General features: G+C 35.3%; 2 pseudogenes; both read right to left on the reverse strand.

The window, feature by feature from the left end:
- Positions 1-533: 533 nt before the first annotated feature.
- On the reverse strand, positions 534-11,774 carry LOC120170427 (annotated as a pseudogene).
- A 423-nt stretch (positions 11,775-12,197) lies between these two features.
- Positions 12,198-13,932, reverse strand: LOC120170367 (annotated as a pseudogene).
- Positions 13,933-21,295: the final 7,363 nt, after the last annotated feature.

Raw genomic sequence — 21,295 nt, forward strand, 5'->3', positions numbered from 1 at the left:
CCTTATTTTAAATTAGTCCTTAAATTTTTTAAATATTCTAATTTAATCCCTCAATTATAATTATCTTTCTAAATTAATACTAAAACTTTTAAACATTTTAATTTCATCCCTAAACATTCAATCCCCAAACCTTTTATACATTTCAAATTCATCCAAACCATATGTTTATATTATTATCATCCTTTGTTAATAAAATCATTAGATCAAGTAATATTATTATATGTTTGAAAAAATAAAAATTCCAGGTTAAACTATGATTGAAATGAATGAATTCAAAAATGAAATTGAAATATTCAAAATTTTAAAGACCAATTTAAAAAGAAAGTCATAGTTCACGAATGAAAATAGATGTTCAAAAATTTAATCACAAATAGAATGAGAACATAGTTTAAGGAAATTTAAAATGAGGATTATAGTTTAAGGACATTGTTTTGGACAGTAATTCAATATGCAATCAAAATTCAGAATCCTAGCCTACCAGTCAAAACAAAGTAGAACGATACAGCAATAAAGACTGTTGAAATTCCCAGAAGAAAAAAAAGACAGCATTTATCATTTCTCCAGATAACTAGCAAAGCCTCCATGAGGAGGCACCAAGCAAAATGAAAATGTAAAGGGCAGGCTAAAGGATCGTTCAAAAATAAAATAGAACCACTGAGTTCGTATAAGAAGGCTTAGTCAACTTCCTCCATCTTGCTTCCTTCAGCATCGGCATCCTCCAATGGAGGCATGTCAGCATCGGCGTCAGCTTCGCCTGCATCCTCATCGATGCTCAGGCCGAGTTTGAGCATCCTGTGGATTCTGTTGCCAAAGGTGTTGGGGTCATCAAGGCTGAACCCAGAGGTAAGGAGAGCGGTCTCAAAGAGGAGGAGGACAAGGTCCTTGACGGATTTGTCGTTCTTGTCTGCATCAGCTCTCTTTCTCAGCTCTTCCATGATGGGGTTCTCAGGGTTGATCTCCATCGTCTTCTTGCTGGACATGTAGCCAGCCATGCCGTTATCCCTCAAAGCCTGGGCCTTCATGATTCTCTCCATGTTGGCAGTCCAACCATACTCACCAGTCACTAAACAGCATGGAGAATCAACCACACGGTCGGAAACCACAACCTTCTCCACCTTGTCACCCAAAACATCCTTGATAACCTTGCACAGACCCTCAAACTTTTCCTTCAAAGCTTCCTTCTTTTGCTTCTCATCCTCACTCTCATCGAGTTTCAAACCTTCCTTGGTAGCAGACACAAGCTTCTTTCCCTCGAATTCTTTCAGCTGTCCAACAGCATACTCATCGATAGCATCAACCATGTAAAGGACCTCATAGCCCTTCTTCTTCAGCTTCTCAAGGAAGGGGGAGTTCTCAACAGCCTTTTTACTCTCACCGGTAATATAATATATATCACTCTGACCCTCCTTCATTCTGGTCACGTAGTCCTTCAAGCTGGTCATCTCATCACCGCTCTTGGTGGAGTGGTATCGCAGCAGTTCAGCAATCTTAGTCCTGTTCTGAGAGTCCTCATGGATACCAAGCTTGAGGTTCTTCGAGAAGGCCTCGTAGAACTTGTTGTAATCTTCCTTGTTCTCAGCTATTTCAAAGAAGAGCTCAATGCACTTCTTCACCAGGTTCTTGCGGATAACCTTCAAGATCTTGTTCTGCTGCAACATTTCTCTGGAGATGTTGAGAGGGAGGTCCTCAGAATCAACAATACCCTTTACAAAGCTGAGAAACTCAGGAATTAACTCCTCACAGTTGTCCATGATAAAGACACGTCTAACATACAACTTGATGTTGTTGGGCTTCTTCCTCGTGTCAAAGAGATCAAAAGGAGCTCGTTTGGGAACAAAGAGGACAGCCTTGAACTCGAGTTGCCCCTCAACTGAAAAGTGTTTGACAGCCAAATGCTCTTCCCAATCATTTGTAAGGCTTTTGTAGAAGGAAGCATATTCTTCCTTGGTAATCTCTTCGGGCTTTCTCATCCAAATTGGCTTCTGTTTGTTCACCAATGACCATTCATGCGAGACCTCCTTAATCTTCTTCTTTTTCTTCTCTTCCTTCTTCTCCTCATCAACATCCTCGACTTTCCCTTCTTCATCCTTCTTCTCCTCTTCATCTTCATCATCAGATATCTCTTTCTCGATAGTCTTCTCGGTCCAGAGGGAAATGGGATAGCTAATGAATTCAGAGTGCTTCTTAATCAAGTCCTTGAGGCGGCGCTCCTCGAGGTACTCAAGCTGGTCCTCTTTCAAAAAAAGAGTAATCTTCGTACCCCTGCCAAGGTTCTCCCCAGAGGTATCCCTGGTTACGGTGAACGACCCACCGGCTTGAGACTCCCACACATACTGTTCATCGTTATTGTGTTTTGCAGTAACGATCACCTTCTCAGCAACCAAGTACGCAGAGTAGAAACCAACACCGAATTGTCCAATCATACTAACATCTGCACCAGCAGCCAATGCCTCCATGAATTCCTTGGTCCCGGATCTCGCAATGGTACCAAGATTGTTCACCAAATCTAGATATAAACAGTGATGTAGTCAAATTTTGAGCCAATTTAAATACACAATAATTAAAGAAGCAAAAATTAAAAAATTAAAAATTAAAACTACTTACCAGCTTTAGTCATGCCGATACCACTGTCGATGATCGACAGGGTATTATTAGTCTTGTCTGGAACAATATGGATGAAAAGCTCCGACTGAGCATCGAGCTTGCTCTTGTCGGTCAAGCTCTCAAATCTAATCTTGTCCAAAGCCTACAAGAAAAAGGTTTTAAAATTATAGCATACGCTAACTACGCCCAAATGGTCATTATATCAAACACATTATTCACAGTATCATTCTTTTGCATTCATAAACACATAAATGAACGCAATTTTTTCGACAAACAAGCAGTTTTAATTTAAATTTTGAAAAACAAGACTAATTCCCAGCAAGAAAGATCAAAGATCTTCAATTTCATCCAACTTTCACACCTATGAAATCCATCATTTCATTCTAAACATAAAAACCTTGAGCTAACAAAAGCAATATGCGAATCAAAAAGAACAACCACAGAACAGATCATTACGTATTAAGCATCAAATCAACATCAAATCAGAAAAGAAATCAGATCCATCGAATTATGAACCCGAACGGAATTATTAAAAAAGGCAGATCCATAGAAGGTGAAGACTTACATCAGAGGAGTTGCTGATGAGCTCACGAAGAAATATCTCCTTGTTGCTGTAGAAAGTGTTGATTATCAAGCTGAGAAGCTGATTGATCTCGGCTTGGAAAGCAAACGTCTCTGTATCCGCCATCGATGAACAACCTCTAAACTCCCGATTCAAAGATGAAATACCAAGGAAGTTCAAAATGAGGGGAGAAGAAGATGAAACTAAGATCAGGCACCGCTACGAGTGTGGGTACAAGGAGAGCTTATATGAGGAAGTTCATTAGGGTTTCTAGATCCTTCTATTAATTATTTTTAGAAAATAAAAAATAGGGAGTTTTGTGATTGCGGGAGCCACTCGTTCATACTTTATACTTTTCTTCGCCATTTCATTTGCTTTTTTATATGAATTTTCTTTTCCTTTTTAGTTCTTTTCCTTTTAGGTCTAATTATGTCTTGAATTCTTATACTCTTCATTTTTTTAAATTTAAATCAATGACATTTTAGTAACTTTAAATTACAAGTATGAACCAAACAACCTCACCGATTAAAGTGACGAACGTATGATTTTATGTTATGAGAGATAACTTATAAAATTTTAGGGATAAAAATAAATTTTCAAAATGAAATATAAAACAAATATATAAATTATATAAGAATTTAAAAATTTTAGGGGGTAACCGTCCCCACCCACCCCCTATCGATTCATTCATGTCCTTAGAGATTCTGAGTTCAAACCCGATGTTTGTAGAGGTATTTAAGTATTCATTCTTGAAGGATTGAGTCTTTCGAACATGTATTATCTTATAACCACCTTAGAGTAATAAAAAATTACAAAGGTAAATACTGAATAAATTTATGTTTGATGCATCAATAATTTTTGTATTATTATGAACCATAAGATATCACTTGTTAGAATATGTAACGCTTAATAAATAATTCAACCCCTAAAATATGTCTCAATTATCATCTTACCCTATAATACTCTCATCAAATCTAAATCTTAAAATTCCATCCTATAATGATTTTTTTAACACTCTCAGACCGATGCGGGTGACCCAATTTGATTTAAAGTGTCACTGGAGCAACCCACAGTAAAAATCTAAGAAAAAATTAAAATTTTTGTTAATCTATTTAAAATCGTAAAATAATTTATAGATAAAATACGAGTTCAGAAAATCATTTATATATGTTAAAATAAAATCCTCCAATATCCGGTAGTAAAACAAGTTTCAAACTATAATATAAAAACATAATACAACCTACATGCCCCTCCCTAAGTACATGCATCGTACTTCGCAAACAACGCAGATGAACTCCTTTACTGATGTCGGTAAAAGCACATGATTAAACTCTTTAACCTGAAATGGTAAGTAACAAAGTGAGTTTGGAAAGCTCAGTAATACACGACTACAAGAAGAATGCAATAGGTCATTGGGTATAAGGTAAAGCATAAATTTCTTAGAGCGATAGTCATCATCAGATTCTAGCGTTGAATTCAGATTCCATTAGCTAAGTCCTCAGTTACAAATAGGAATTTACGGTCTGAATGAAGTATTCAGATAGAGACAGGTTCAAAAGATTAAATTGGGGAGTCTAGTGTGTTCCAATAAAACAGAGAAAATGTACAGATCCTTTAAAAATATTAGTAGTTTAAAACTTATTTTAAAACTACAGCAATACCCACCAATTGAACACCGATATGCAGTTCCGCAGAACTACATACATAAAGACTTACCCTAGGCCCATTGGGCGTAGGTGTCAACTTAAGGGAGCACCTTAGGTCCATAAGGTTTTACCCTAACCGAAGCGTAGGTGCCCACCTGAGGGGTATGCCCTCAAGGACACAAGGACTTACCCAATGCACATAGCAGAGAAGTCACCCTAAGGGAGTACCTTAAAGTCCATAAGGTCTTACCACTAGGTCCATTGGGTCCAAGAGTCCACCCAAGGGTCGTCTTAGGTCCATAAGGAATTACCAGCTGATCAGTGTTGAACCTATATAAGGAGTTACAAGCTTGATCATAACTGAACCTGCAATAAGGAATTATCAGCTAATGGTGCTGAACATATAGAAGGAATTACCAATTTGATCAGAACTGAACCTGCAGAGACTTCATACTAGATCCCATAGTACCCTAAAGAAAAAAATTTTTTCAGATAGTAACCAGTGGTAGTAGGAAATCAGAGTTTAGACATATTTATTTATCAGTAAAAATAATAACTAAAGAATGCATATCATGTAGTCATAGTTCATAAACAGTAAATCAATACTTCAATAAATTTGAAATTTCAGAAAATCACATTCTAAAACAAGTAAAACAATTGTATGGCACATAAGGAACACACTATAGGATCCAATTATTTTTTGGAGGTACTTAGCAATTATCAAGCGAGGGAAACAAGAAACTTCTGTAAACTGATTGAATTTTAGAAACGATATCCTTATAAAAAGGAAGTTTGATAGCTGGCGGATTCATCAGTCACTCAAGAAGTGATTTATCAAGATCATAGTATTCAAATGTTTTTCCAAGGCACTAAGTAATCAGAAAGGTATTCAGAATCTTTTACATCAGTGTTGCTTGAGATTTCAGATATGACAAGAGTGATTCCATTATTCAGACAATCAGAGACATTTTAGACATTTTGGTATCTCGAAGAATTATTAGTAATTTAACCCAAGGAGAGTAAAACAACCATTTATAGAATTTAGGATTTATATCGAATTATCAGGACTTCGAGTCAAATTAAACTAACCAATCTCAATACTGTGATACTTGTCAATCATTTAGATTGAGGTAATTCACCATTATTCACTTCTTAATATTGATTGCTCTAGTTGAACTGATCATCTTCAGAATCATCGTTGAATGGATCTTAGGGAGACAAACATGTATTCAAATGGTATTTATTTCATTTCAGTATTGCAACGGTATCAAGAAATATCGGCTTGCTTTAGTTGTGGTTTATAATCATTATGGACAGTACAACATATAATTTCATTAGTGTTTTCAGACTTATCCTAGTCATCCACTTAATTCTATGTCATTGAGGGTACTTAGGTTATTTAGTATTCAAGTTTATCCCGCTTATTTCAGAGTTTCCAGAGTAATTCGATCTTTTCAATAATTCGGATAAGTACAATACTTCTGTTGAACATGTTTTGATATAACAATTTATGGCAAAATGTTTTTTGACTTGAATTGAATTTATTCAAAGTTTTCAAAAATAATTCAAAGTCCATTTAACTTGAAATTGAGCACAAAATGCTTTTCTGGACAAGAAGTACCGATATTGTTCTTACAGTATCGATACCTCATGAACAGTATCGATATTGTTCATATGATATTGATACCAAAGATAAGGGAAGTATTAATACTGTCAGCATTGCTCAAATTCCAGAATGCAAAAATAGTACTGATATCCAAAGGGGTACCGATACTACTTTACGTATTAATATCGATACCATAGTCTTAGTATCGATACTATCAGGCCCAACGGCTAGTAACATCTAGTTTTATTTAAAAATAAAAAAGGTAGTATCGATGCTCCCTATAAGAGTACCGATACCCTCTGTACTGAGCAGTTTTATTTTGTAGAGAAAACAACCTCAACGGCTCCAAATCACTCTCAATAGCTAGAAACGGCCACAAACTCATTTCAACATATAAATATAAGTTCAAGACACTTGAAGAAGAGTTAGAACACTATTCAAACAATCAAACACAAGAGAAGAACTTTTCACTCTTTATTCTTATTCTCTTGTAAATATTTTGTTATTGTGAGCTTTAATTCTTTATAAACATCTTCCTTTTTAGAGGTGTTCTTTGTTTATATCTTTTTCCTTGTAAAGGGGTTTTGGTTCTAGCTAAGTCTGTTAAAAGCTAGGGAGTTTGTAAAGGTTATCTCTTTGTCCTTGAAAAAGAAAGAACAAATTAGTGGATTTGTTGGAAAATCCTTAGTGAGGAACTAAGGTAGTAGAGGTAGACTTAGTTGAGAAGTCAAACCACTATAAATCGTTGTGCCAATTTTTTTATATTTTCTTTATCCTTACTCCCTAAACAATATTTGCAAATTCACCCATCGTGCACAATTTTCAATTGTCCAATTTGATCTTCGAAAATCCCAATAACTCTCATTTAGTTCAACTTTATCATATAATATAGTCATTTCAAGTAATTCAAACATGTAAAGTACTCTCGGTAATTTAGCCTTTAACGAGATTAATCATAATTTACAAGTCCTTATATTAATTGATTTACAAATTAAATCACTGAACTTATATTTATCTCTTATTGATCTTCTAGTTCCTTACACGAGTCAATTGAGTCTTATTGTATTTATTATCTTTATACCATATTTAATTTGAGCCCATCAATAATTAATTCTATGTAATTGACCAATAACTTCAATCATGCATTAACAAATCACCAACATGTACCATAAAGCATGCATAGAGTAGTGAAGTATTACCTCGATTTTTGAGCCACATCGGTTAACCCATTAAACTCCATTTGATGATCACCCTCGAACTTTAATTCCACGTCCTATAATGTCTCGGATACATGGTCAAACCAATTACATTAGAAATGGAACTTAAATGTGAAAATATGTATTGAATTGGGAGAAAAAAATATCGAAAAACAACTTATCGAGTTTGAATTTGGCAAACGGACTTCGGATTCAAACTCAAGACGTCGAAAAATATAAAATATGATTTTTCGAAAATTTTGACTTTTTGCTCAAAGTTAACAGGCAAACTAGTTAAAGTCAACGGTCAACGACATGTCAACGGTCATATCAAAGTCAACGGTTTGGGTCAAGGTCAACGAGTTAGACCGGTTTGGGTTATCTCAAGCCGATTCGGATTGACTCGGTTCAGTCCTAGTTGACTCAGACCGATTCAAGTCAACTCGAACCGGTTCTAGGATGTTCTAAGGCTGGGGAGGAGCCCCACATGCATGCGGCGATGTGTGGCAACGACGACAGGGTCGGGGACGACGGCCAAGTACTCCAACAGCTTCAATGAACCAAAATTAATCCACAACATCTCAATATTCAACCCAAAACAATTTAAATCAACCGAAAAAAAAATCGAAACTCACTCAAATTGGCAATCGACAACAGAGTGACGATGGGCGACAATTTCGATCGGGTTTCAAGCGCACTACGGTAAGAATCTTTCAAAACTACCTGTTTTGGTCCTTAAATAAATTTTATCTTAGAAATTTGGGGTGTGACAATTTTAACCTCTCCATTTGAGACCATCAAAATAAGGTTGAACTTTTAGGCAAATCAAGTTAAAATATTTGGAACTATTGAGTAGCAAGTAGAGATGACAATAAGTCGAAATAAGTTTTTAGTCAATTTGAAAAAAACATATTTATTCAATTCGAATTAGACTTAAATTTAACACAGTTTTATTAGACTCAAAATTTATCTTAAATTTTATTATAAAACATAAATTTGGTCCAACACAAATATAAAAAGACAATATCATATTATTATCTTGAGTTAAATCTGATCTAATTCGATGTCATTCTTTATAAAATTTAATCCGATCCAACTCAGAATTTTTAAAAAATAACCCCGATCCCATCCTATCAGGGTAGAGGAACAGGTCGAATTCGGATAAGTTGCCATCGCTAGCAGCTGCTTATACGACTCTAAAGTAGTTCTATAATCTTGCAATTACGGAAGTTGTTTAAGCTACAGAATGTGGCGGGCGAAATCAACAGTGTAATGATGTGTTGACAGTACAGAATCATGAAAATCAAGTTGGTTAAGATATATTGGAAAATCCGTCCAGAAATATGCAGAACTAATTTTAGACATCCTGGTTTAGGAACAAGGAGATCACTTACAGTACCAGAAGCAATGCGTGCAAGCTCAAAAGATAAGGCACTGGTTGAAAATATCAATTATCCCAGGAACAAATAGCAGTCCTCATTCAAGGGTCTAAACTTCTCTCCAAAATTACTAACAAAACCACTAAACGGAGGCATTCAAACAAAACGTAAATCAGTAAACATTAAACTTGAAGGTGAGTCAAATACGTTAAAGCTTAGTCGACTTCTTCCATCTTGCTGCCTTCAGCATCAGCTTCAGCTTCACCTGCATCCTCATCGATGCTCAGACCTAGTTTAAGCATCCTGTGGATTCTGTTGCCAAAGGTGTTAGGATCATCAAGGCTGAACCCGGAAGTCAGGAGAGCTGCTCGAAGAGGAGGACAAGGTCCTTGACGGATTTGTCATTATTGTCTGCATCAGACCTCTTTCTCAGCTCCTCCATTATTGGGTTCTCGGGATTGATCTCCATCGTCTTCTTGCTGGACATGTACCCAGCCATGCTGTTATCCCTCAAAGCTTGTGCCTTCATGATCCTCTCCATGTTGGCAGTCCAACCATACTCACCAGTCACTAAACAGCAAGGAGAATCAACCACATGATCCTCTCCATGTTGGCAGTCCAACCATACTCACCAGTCACTAAACAGCAAGGAGAATCAACCACACAGTCGGAAACCACAACCTTCTCCACCTTATCACCCAAAACATCCTTGATAACCTTGCACGGACCCTCAAACTTCTCCTTCAAAGCTTCCTTCTTTTGCTTCTCATCCTCACTCTCATCGAGTTTCAAACCTTCCTTGGTAGCAGACACAAGCTTCTTTCCCTCGAATTCTTTCAGCTGTCCAACAGCATACTCATCGATAGCATTAACCATGTAAAGGACCTCATAGCCCTTCTTCTTCAGCTTCTCAAGGGGGAGTTCTCAACAACCTTTTACTCTCACCGGTTATATAATATTTATCATTCTGACCCTCCTTCATTCTGGTCACATAGTCCTTCAAGCTGGTCATCTCATCACCGCTCTTGGTGGAGTGGTATCGCAGCAGTTCAGCTATCTTAGTCCTGTTCTGAGAGTCCTCATGAATACCAAGCTTGAGGTTCTTCGAGAAGGCCTCGTAAAACTTGTTGTAATCTTCCTTGTTCTCAGCTATTTCAAAGAAGAGCTCAATGCACTTCTTCACCAGGTTCTTGCGGATCACCTTCAAGATCTTGTTCTGCTGCAACATTTCTCGAGAGATGTTGAGAGGAAGGTCCTCTGAGTCAACAATACCCTTCACAAAGCTGAGAAACTCAGGAATCAACTCCTCACAGTTGTCCATGATAAAGACACGCCTGACATACAACTTGATGTTGTTGGGCTTCTTCCTCGTGTCAAAGAGATCAAAAGGAGCTCGTTTGGGAACAAAGAGGACAGCCTTGAACTCGAGTTGCCCCTCAACTGAAAAGTGTTTGACAGCCAAATGCTCTTCCCAATCATTTGTAAGGCTTTTGTAGAAGGCAGCATATTCTTCCTTGGTAATCTCTTCGGGCTTTCTCATCCAAATTGGCTTCTGTTTGCTCACCAAAGACCATTCATGTGAGACCTCCTTAATCTTCTTCTTTTTCTTCTCTTCTTTCTTCTTCTCCTCATCAACATCCTCAACTTTCCCTTCTTCATCCTTTTTTCTCCTCCTCATCTTCGTCATCAGAAATCTCCTCTGTAGTCTTCTCAATCCAGAGAGAAATAGGATAGCTAATGAATTCAGAGTGCTTCTTAATCAAGTCTTTGAGACGTCGCTCCTCGAGGTACTCAAGCTGGTCCTCTTTCAAGAAAAGTGTAATCTTAGTACCCCTGTCAAGGTTCTCCCCAGAGGTATCCCTGGTGACAGTGAATGATCCACCATCTTGGGACTCCCATACATACTGCTCATCATCGTTGTGCTTTGTGGTAACAATCACCTTCTCGGCAACCAGGTACGCAGAGTAGAAACCGACACCAAATTGACCGATCATACTAACATCAGCACCAGCAGCCAATGCCTCCATGAATTCCTTGGTCCCAGACCTTGCAATTGTACCAAGATTGGTCACCAAATCTAAACAGCAGCAATATCGTCACATTAAAAGCCCATTTAACTCCAAAATCTTAATTTTGAATGCACAACTAAGCACAATTACCAGCCTTTGTCATCCCAATACCACTGTCGATGATCGACAGGGTGCTGCTAGTCTTGTCTGGAACAATATGGATGAAAAGCTCCGGCTGAGCAACGAGTTTGCTCTTGTCTGTCAAGCTCTCAAATCTAATCTTGTCCAAAGCCTACAGAAAATAGGTTCAACATCAAAACAATTACTAATAACACATAAATGCCCATTAATTTGCAATATATTAAACACATTAGATTCAAGAAATGATTATTGTTCACTCTTTTACACTCATAAATCCAAGAAAGAGCACAAATTCAAACTAGAACCGTGCAGCATTCATTAAGCTTTCATATGAACCCTAAAATTTCTATCACGAAAACAATTAAGCAAAACCCATGAACATCAAATCATGACAGTTCAGATCCATTAACTAACGTATTAAAAAGAAATTATATTAAAAAAATAAAAATTATCAGTCTTTAGACATGAATGGAAGAGAAAGTGGACTTACGCCGGAGGCGTTGCTAATGAGCTCACGAAGAAAGATCTCTTTGTTACTGTAGCAGGTGTTGATAATCAAGCTGAGAAGCTGGTTGATCTCCGCTTGAAAAGCAAACGTCTCTGAATCCGCCATTGATGGAAGAACTCTAAGCTACCGATCAAAAAGAAGAAAAAAAACGTCAATTTCGAAAGTTATGAGCTTTGGGTATCGAATGCAAATGAAAAAAGAGTAGGGCACTGCTTTGAACCCGCGAGTTAAGGAGATTTTTTAGAGGAGACCTATTAGGGTTTCTAGATTCTACCTATTAGGGACATATATTGCTTTTTCCATTTTATATATGATCATACGAGTATAAATGATCGGGAAATTTTTACCGTGAAGCAGTTTTAATATATTTAATTGATTCAATTAGATTATTTTTCGTTAAAAAAATAACGACACATCTAACGTGACTGTTATAAACTAATAACGACATACACCAAAGATTTTTATATTATTATTAATGCTAGTTGAGGAGACACATGGGTTTTTTCACACAACCCATTCGGTTTCAAACCATTTTCATTACCCTCGTTTATTTACACAAAACTCATTCGGTTTCAAACCATTTTCATGACCCTCGTCTGAAAATCAAACTGTTTATTTCGGAAGAAACATGGGATTGGAACAAGTGGATTGAACTACTAAGAAATGGTTCATTCTTGTTTAGAAGGTGGAAAACATTCTTTCTGGAACCTATGAAGCTCTGATGAATATAAGTTGAGGAAATTCCTGTAGTGATCGACAAGAGGAGACGTGCCGAAGTTCAAGGAGAATACTTTTATCCCTTTTGTTGCTCATCTCGTTAATGCACAACTCGACGGATTTATACAGTACAACCTTATCAGCTGCGCTATAAAGATATAGCTGCGGACAGTGCGGATGGTGCTCCAAGGCCTCATTCAAGACCGCCCTAAACTTTATGCAGTAGGAGGAACAAGTAATAGATGGCCTCAATCAGTTGTTTATCGCAACCACAATGTTTAATCATACACGGAGAGAACGAATAAACATAAAGGGAAAACTGACCTCTCCACTTCCGGCATATTTAGAAGGGAATTAAAGAACTTCTCCAAGGAAGCTAGCACTACAGTTTCAACCATCTCCGGTTCCTCTTTCTGTGGTTTCCAATCAGTCACTCCATTTTCGGATCCATTTTTTGAGTCGTTTTCTTCAGTATAGCAACAGCAAAACCAGCTGCCAGACCTGCAAAGTTGAAGTGGATATGCGAATCACCACTTCTTTTCCCATTCGAGTTGATCTAAAGGCCGGAGTTTTCAATCTCGAGGATGATTATTTAACGAAATGAACCTAAACTTGTGTACAATAGCAAGTGAGGTAAAGAAATTTAACCATAGAGACAAACACTGATCAATATATTAAGAAAGCATCAGAGAAAACAGATAAAAACATTTCATTAAAGCTCACAATCAAACAACTTGATGTCATTAACTTCGATCATAATCTAAAGTATTCCTACCAATACACATTCTAATGTCAGCTAAAGAAACATAGTTAAAAACACTTGGAATTTAAAGGGTCAGCTTATCCTGAATCAAAAATTACTCCTTCAATAATCTCTTTCAACCCTTCTCTTCTCTGAAAACGCTCAATCACTGAACCATATCTGCACAGAATAGCCCAATAATGCCAGATTTTACTTTCCCATACGCAAAATTTCAAAACCAAAGCCATTTTCAGTCATAAGAAATTACTTACACAAGCCAGCCAGTGGTGCTAAAAGTATGGAAAATGAAGCACCTTTCACGATCATCTTCTTCTTTCTCTGAACCCCAAGTGGCCAACCCATTTGCCAATTCAGCTATACGTCGGTCAAGCATTGAAACCGGATCCAAGCACAACAAATCCTTGAGTTCAACAAGAAAAGTAACAACATGGATTCCTCTTGAATTATACCATTCAACGTATTTATTCAAATGTTTGTTCGTAGCCCCAAGCCACCCCAAAAGAACCACGGTGGTCACTTTGTCTGTATTTCCCAAAGCCTCAGCTTCTCCACCGCCGTCGATCATAACCTCCGGAGCTTTGTTCCATCCCAAATACGTGCCGTTGGCCGTGGACTCGATGAACGCGTTGAAAGAAGAAGAAACGGAGAGAAACGAAGCAGTAAAGGGATTCGCCCAAGGCTGGGAAAGGGGTTGTTTGAGAAACTTTGACCAAGTTTGAGAAAATGGGTTCGTCTGACTCGAGTTGGAGATTGTTGCTTTGGCGTCTTCCTCGTGATTATCGAAGGGAAATTGAGAGCGTTAGAGATTTAGAGAGATTCTGAGAAACAAATATATTTTCTTATGCGGCAGTGTGTCCAACCCGGAAACAATAAGTTTATTGAATAGTCACGTCATTATTTTTTTAACGGATCATGATGTGATTGATTCACTTAAAAAGTTTAGTAATCTGACTGATTTAGAAAAAGTTTAATGGTCAAATTAATTATTGATCATAGTTTGGTGGTCTTTCGTGTAGTTTGCTCTTATTTTTTTAATATTTTCAGTAAAAAAATTATCTAAAACATTATTATTTCTATCTAAAATATTAATATTTTTTAACATTTCCGGTAAAGTGTCCAATAATAACAAAACAAGTAGAAAAAAATAATATTTTAGGTAGCGTTTTACCATATATGTTAACAAAATCGGAAAAACGTTCAATAATAACAAAATCGATAGAAATAATAATGTTTTAGGTAATTTTTTTTTTACCAGAAATGTTAAAAAAATAATAACAAAACCAGTAACATCTTTCTTTAGTCGTATATTAAAGCTGTCGCACATGAGACTTCCCCTAAATGATCGAGCTTGAACGAATAAAATTATGTTCGTATTTGTTTATTTATTTTTTAAGGTATTCATATTTGTTTATTTATTGTTTGCAAACATGTTCGTGAACGTGTTCGTGTTGAATTATGTTTCGATATAACAAATTTAAAGGCAAAATGTTTTTGGACTTGAATTGAATTTATTCAAAGTTTTAAAAAGATTTCAAAAATAAATCAAAGTCCATTAAATTCGGATTTGAGCAAAAATGCTAAAGGGTGTCAAAGTGTATACATGTACCCCTGCAGTGCATCCATGCACCCCTGCAGTGCATCCATGCACCCCGGCAGTGCATCCATGCACCCCGGCAGTGCATCCATGCACCTGCCACTAGTTCATCGATGCACCATGTAGTGCATTCATGCACTCCATTTCGAATGTAATTAGTGCATCCATGCACCAAGCTGCAACGGCTAGTTTATTTGAATTTAATGAAGGAGTATCGATGCACATTGATAGTGCATCGATGCACCATGTTATGGGCAGCCTTTTTGAGTAGAAAAATCATCCCCAAACGGCTCCAAAACATCTCCAACGGTTATATACGACATCAAACACATTCTAAGCTATAAATACAAGCTAAGGACACTTGAAGAAGTCAGAGAACAACTATCCAAGCAATCAAACACAAGAGAAGAGTTTTTCATTCTTATTTCATATTTCTCTTGTAAATATTTTGTTCTTGTGAGCTTAATTCTTGTAAACAACTGCCTTAGAGAGGTTTTCTTGTTTACATTTCTTATCATTTTGTAAAGGGGAAAGGTTCTAGTTTAGCCCGGAAAAACTAGGGAGTTGTAAGGTTATCTCTTTGTCCTCAAAAGAAATAACAAATTAGTGAATTTGTTGGAAAATCCTTGGTGAGGAGCTAAGGTAGTGAACGTAGACTTTGGTTGAGAAAGTCGAACCACTATAAATCGCTGTGCAATTCTCTATCTTTCAATCTCCTTACTTCCTAAACACAAAACCGTTCCGACCACTCTTTGCAAACAGTTCCGATTATCGATTCGAGCTTACAAAAATCCCAACAATTGGCATCAGAGCTTAACTCGTTAAGAAGGTTTAACCACCTTTAGATGATCCTCGAAGAAGCTATACCAATTCCCAACACAACCGAGAAGATGACTTCCACCTTCGACTTGTTCCACATGGAAGACTCCCTACCAACGGATATGCCTCCATACTTTAATGGAGTCAACTATCATCATTGGAAGAAATCAATGAAGGTATTCATCCAATCCAATGATCTTGATACATGGAAGATTATCGAGAATGGATATTATTCTCCAAAGAAGAAGGAGAAGAAGTGGAGTGACAAAGAACTGAAGAAAGCTCAACTTAATGCGAAGGCCATGCACATGGTGTTGTGTGCATTTGGTCCTGAAATCTATGAAGGAGTTTCTTCATGTTCAAGTGCCAAGGAGCTTTGGAATAAGCTCGAGGAAATCTATAGAGACGAGAAATAAGAGAAAATTTCGGTGATGTCTCTATTAGCTCTAACGGAGCCAAAGGTATCTTCAAACTCAAATAAATTAAATTTACGTTCTTTTAATGAGTTACAAGATGCCTATGATGAATTATTTTCGGAGTTTGAGACCATGAACTCCAAATATAAAAATCTGATTTCTAAATTTATTGCTAAAAATGATCTTCTTTTGAAAGCTAAAACAGACTTGGAAAATCAAAATGAAATGTTGAGAAAGGAGTTAGAGCTTTCAAAAATAAAATCTGAAAACTTTGAAAAAGAAATTTTCAAATTAAACAAACTTCTTCTAGAAATGAAAATGGATTTTGAAAATCAAAATGAAATCTTGAAGAAGGATTTAGAACTTTCAAAAATGAAATTTGAAAGTATTGAAAAAGAAAATTTCGATTTGAAAGTTAAGCTTGAATGTTTAACAAAAGAAAAAGAGATCATTTTAAATAATTCATCTAGTTCAATAATGACAATATGTTCACATTGTTATTATCATGGTCATAAGGAACATACTTGTCATTTGAAGAAAGGAAAACGTTTTAAAATTAGACAAGTATGGTCTCGAAATGAACAAGGGGCATTGAAACTAACGTTCAAGGATCCAAAGCAATTTGGATACCAAAATCTATTTAAATGTATCTTGTAGGTGTGTGGGAGCAATGATGATGAAAATGATGATATTCAAGATGCTCCAGCCACACATGAAAAGGAATGGGTAACCTCTAAGCTTAATGTTTTTAATTTTAGTTATTTGGTGCTCATAGGATTTATGCATGCATGAGTTTTGATTTTAAATGATTATGCATGTATGTTAAAAAATGGTTATGATGAACATTTTAAATTTTTAATGATTTTTTTATTTTTAGTTCACCATAATAAAATTTTAGTCAAAATTGGTTTTAATGCAAATGATATCTCTAACAATTGATATCAATTTTTCAAAAACTTTGATTTTACAAATTTTAAATTTTTGACCTAAATTTAAATGTTTATGCATGTGATTTAAATGAAAATGATATCTCTCTAACAATTGATATCAAAATTTTCAAATGCATAACATTTTTTTGGAAAACTTTATGCATATGCACTTAATTTCAATACTTAATATTGCATAAAGTATTTTAGACTTAGATATATTGAATTTCATGTACTACTAACATTTTTTATTCTTTATTGAAATTCAATTTTGTTTAAGTGTCAAGTTCTTAAAGCTAAATTTTATTTGGAATGCATTTATTGAGGGGGAGCTTTGATTTTTCAAATAAATTTTAAAATGACAAATTTACTACTTACTTTCCAAAGTTATTGTGAACTTCAAAGATTGAATTATTTTTTATATAACAAAAAGGGAGAGAAGTTTGGTTTGAAAAATTCAATTTCTAAAGAAAAAGGGGGAGCTTAACATTTTCATATATTTTCAAACAATTGGTAACAATTGATATCATTTTGTTAACAATTGGTATATTTTTCATTAAACATTTTATTAAGGGGGAGTTTTGCCAAAAAAAAAATTTCAAATGTTTTGTAATATAAAAAAGGGGGAGATTGTTGAATTATGTTTCGATATAAAAAATTTAAAGGCAAAATGTTTTTGGACTTGATTGAATTTATTCAAAGTTTTAAAAAGGTTTCAAAAATACATCAAAGTCCATTAAATTCGAATTTGAGCAAAAATGCTAAAGGGTGTCAAAGTGCATCCATGTACCCCTGCAGTGCATCCATGCACCCTACAGTGCATCCATGCACCTGCAATAGTGCATCGATGCACCATGTAGTGCATCCATGCACTCCATTTCGAATGCAATTAGTGCATCGATGCACCTTGCTGTGCATCCATGCACCAAGGCTGCAACGGCTAGTTTATTTGAATTTAATGAAGGGTATCGATGCACCTTGATAGTGCACCAATGCACCATGTTATGGGCAGCCTTTTTGAGTAGAAAAATCATCCCCAAACGGCTCCAAAACATCCTCGACGGTTATATACGACATCAACACATTCCAAGCTATAAATACAAGCTAAGGATACTTGAAGAAGTCAGAGAACAACTATCCAAGCAATCAAACACAAGAAGAGTTTTTTATTCTTAATTCATCTTTCTCTTATAAATATTTTGTTCTTGTGAGCTTAATTCTTGTAAACACCTACCTTAGAGAGGTTTCTTGTTTACATTTCTTATCCTTTGTAAAGGGGAAATGTTCTAGTTTAGCCCGGAAAAACTAGGGAGTTGTAAGGTATCTCTTTGTCCTCAAAAGAAATAACAAATTAGTGAATTTGTTGGAAAATCCTTGGTGAGGAGCTAAGGTAGTGGACGTAGACTTTGGTTGAGAAGTTGAACCACTATAAATCGCTGTGCAATTCTCTATCTTTCAATCTCCTTACTCCTTAAAAACAAAACCGTTCCAACCCCTCTTTGCAAACCATTCCGGTTGTCGATTCGAGCTTACAAAAATCCAACAGTTCGTTTATGTTCACGAAATATTTATTTAGCATTCACGAACATGCTCGTTTAAAGTTCATTTTGTTTGTTTGGCGTTCATTTATATATTCAATTTTTAGTTTTACCCTTTCATTTGCAAGCTAAATAAAAATGATAAAATTACATCACTAATGCTTAAACTCCTAAAAGCCACAATTTAATTCAACTTTTATCATGTGTTCAGTTAGTGTAACACCCCAGCCGTATCCGACCCAAATACGAATCTGATGTGTCACATTGACTAGTCAAAACATGTACTTTTATAAAAACCATAGAAAAATTTAAAACTTCCATTCTACAAAGTTAATATTTACATAATCATGTTCAAAACATTATCAAACTCCATCAGAGCGTACATTCTTAATAACTTTGTTTACATGCCAACATACTACTTTACATAACAGAATATACTTTACAAAATATTTATGATCTGATCTTCGAGTGGAGATATGCTATTTTGCTGGTACTAAGCTTATCCTCTTGCTTACCAATACATACGTGTAAGACACTTACACGCTAAGTCATAGACTTACTGAGACATGTAAATACATAAGTAAACTAACAAATGCATGAACATCATGTAATACACATCATATTTATATACCTATTGAACCCATCATTAACATGTTTATTATTACTTATTTCCTTTTCAGTAATTCACTTCTATCATATGAGCATACATTTGACATAAACATATAATATAAAATCCAAAACACAACAATACATGAATAAATATTATTGTCATATCACACAATCATATCATCTCGTATCACAGATACACATATGTACTTATTATTATATCCTCATTCATATTATCATATGATTATGAACTTATCATTTATACATGTCATATAACACAAATACCATTTCACAAAGAACATATATATCATAACAATTTATTTATCATCTTTAAAGCCCATGCACTCTTTGAGAGCTTAAGGTAAGTGAGTACATAGAGTTTGTGCACATATGTTGTCACCACAGTTCGTATAAATCCCACTAGGGGCGCGTATAATTTGTCCCGTAGAACCACTATGTCCCGAAGGACCACATAGAACACATATGTCCCTTAGGACCACGTAGAACCCTCGACTCTTGGCATGCCAACTATACCTATAGCTCTCATAACACATGACATGGCATTATCTTTATATCATTTCAAATCTTCATATAGGCACATAGTTTACTTTTACATAGCATATTTCCATGTAATTCACATTCACGTATCACATAGCTTTTCACCTTTACTTGCATTCTTTTTCACATAGCTCATAGTCATAGGTCTTATCTCATAACATATATATATTCTCATATATAATTCATATTATTTCTTATATCATCACATAATTCAATTATAACCTTTAACATAGATGATTGCACTGACATATATTCACAAAATTCATTTAACCTACATAACATATCATGTAACATTCTAATAAAAACACATATAAGTCATATCACTTTCACATATCTTTTATCATTTATTTATCTCTAATGATCACTAACTATTATCACACATACATGCATTTACATGGTTCACATATAAAGATGCATTCACAATTAGACATATGTATTTATTCATCTACTCTAGTACCATATCACTACATGATTATGCTCTGGTACTAATAAACATAATATCACACCATGCTTGTATTCTTGTACTTATGTCATCTATTATCGGAATTAGACTCATCGCAAGTCTTAATTCCCTAAACATCACGTACACTTAATATCATGTACTCACCCGGTCTCAATGAACACTCTTAAGCTCTTATTATTTCTTGCGTATCTTACTCTGCCAACCTATCCGAACATTACTTTCGATCAATGTCTGCACAATCATGTATTGATACATATCAGTATTCCAATTAATATACTCTAATCTTTCATTTCTTAGACTAAAGGAAAAATCTATTTCTATTTTCCCTTTGAAGTGTATCGGTACACACTATAAGGTATCGATACATTCTTTACTGAGGTATCGATACACTGCTTATGTATCGATACACAAATTACATTCGAAATTATTCTTTTCAAGGGGGTATCGATACACTCCTTAAGGTATCGGTACCCTTTGAATATCTTCCTGAATTTACTCTTGAGGTGTTGGTACCTGTTGAATGGGTACCGATACACCCTTGCCCATAAATCAATTTTAAGCACGAAAATCACTTCATTCTAGTTTAATTGTGTCATATTTCACCCCTTTCATATCCTTAGCTCACATACACCAACTTAAACTAATTAATACTTCAATACATCTTTAACTTAAAATCCAATCATCCACATAGCATTCAAGAATCATACTCAAATTCAACACGTTATAATCCAATTCTAACACTTCATATTCCTTAATTAGGTTGGTGATAAGTCAAATTCATCAATAAAACTTCAAAAACCTCTTTATATCAAGAATCATTTCTAAACCCCTGATCAAATTCCTTTCTAATTTTCTCTTCTTATATTTTAAGCTTATATAAGCTTTCCTTAAGCTTATATAACACTCAAAGAATAAAACCCAACTTAAACATTCAAGAATTAACCATCAAAATTAAAACTCACCTTTGAGGCTTGAGCTTTAGTACACGGGAAAAAGAAAGGAAAAGAAGAATTCTAGATAACTCTTCTAATCCCACATGTTCACTCTTAATAAGGGGAAGAAAAATATCTTTTAAGCTAAAATTATCATAATGCCCTTCACTCATTCCAAAATTACAATTTAATCCAATACTGAAATATATAATTAATCCTTGAACTTTTAAATTCTCCTAAATTGATCCCCAAATTACATAAATTTTTATTTTCTGACCCGGATTTCGAGATGTGCAGTTAGTCTCTACCTTC

Source organism: Hibiscus syriacus, unplaced genomic scaffold, assembly GCF_006381635.1.
Source record: "Hibiscus syriacus cultivar Baekdansim isolate YM2019G1 unplaced genomic scaffold, ASM638163v2 tig00111779_pilon, whole genome shotgun sequence".
Lineage (NCBI taxonomy): Eukaryota > Viridiplantae > Streptophyta > Magnoliopsida > Malvales > Malvaceae > Hibiscus > Hibiscus syriacus.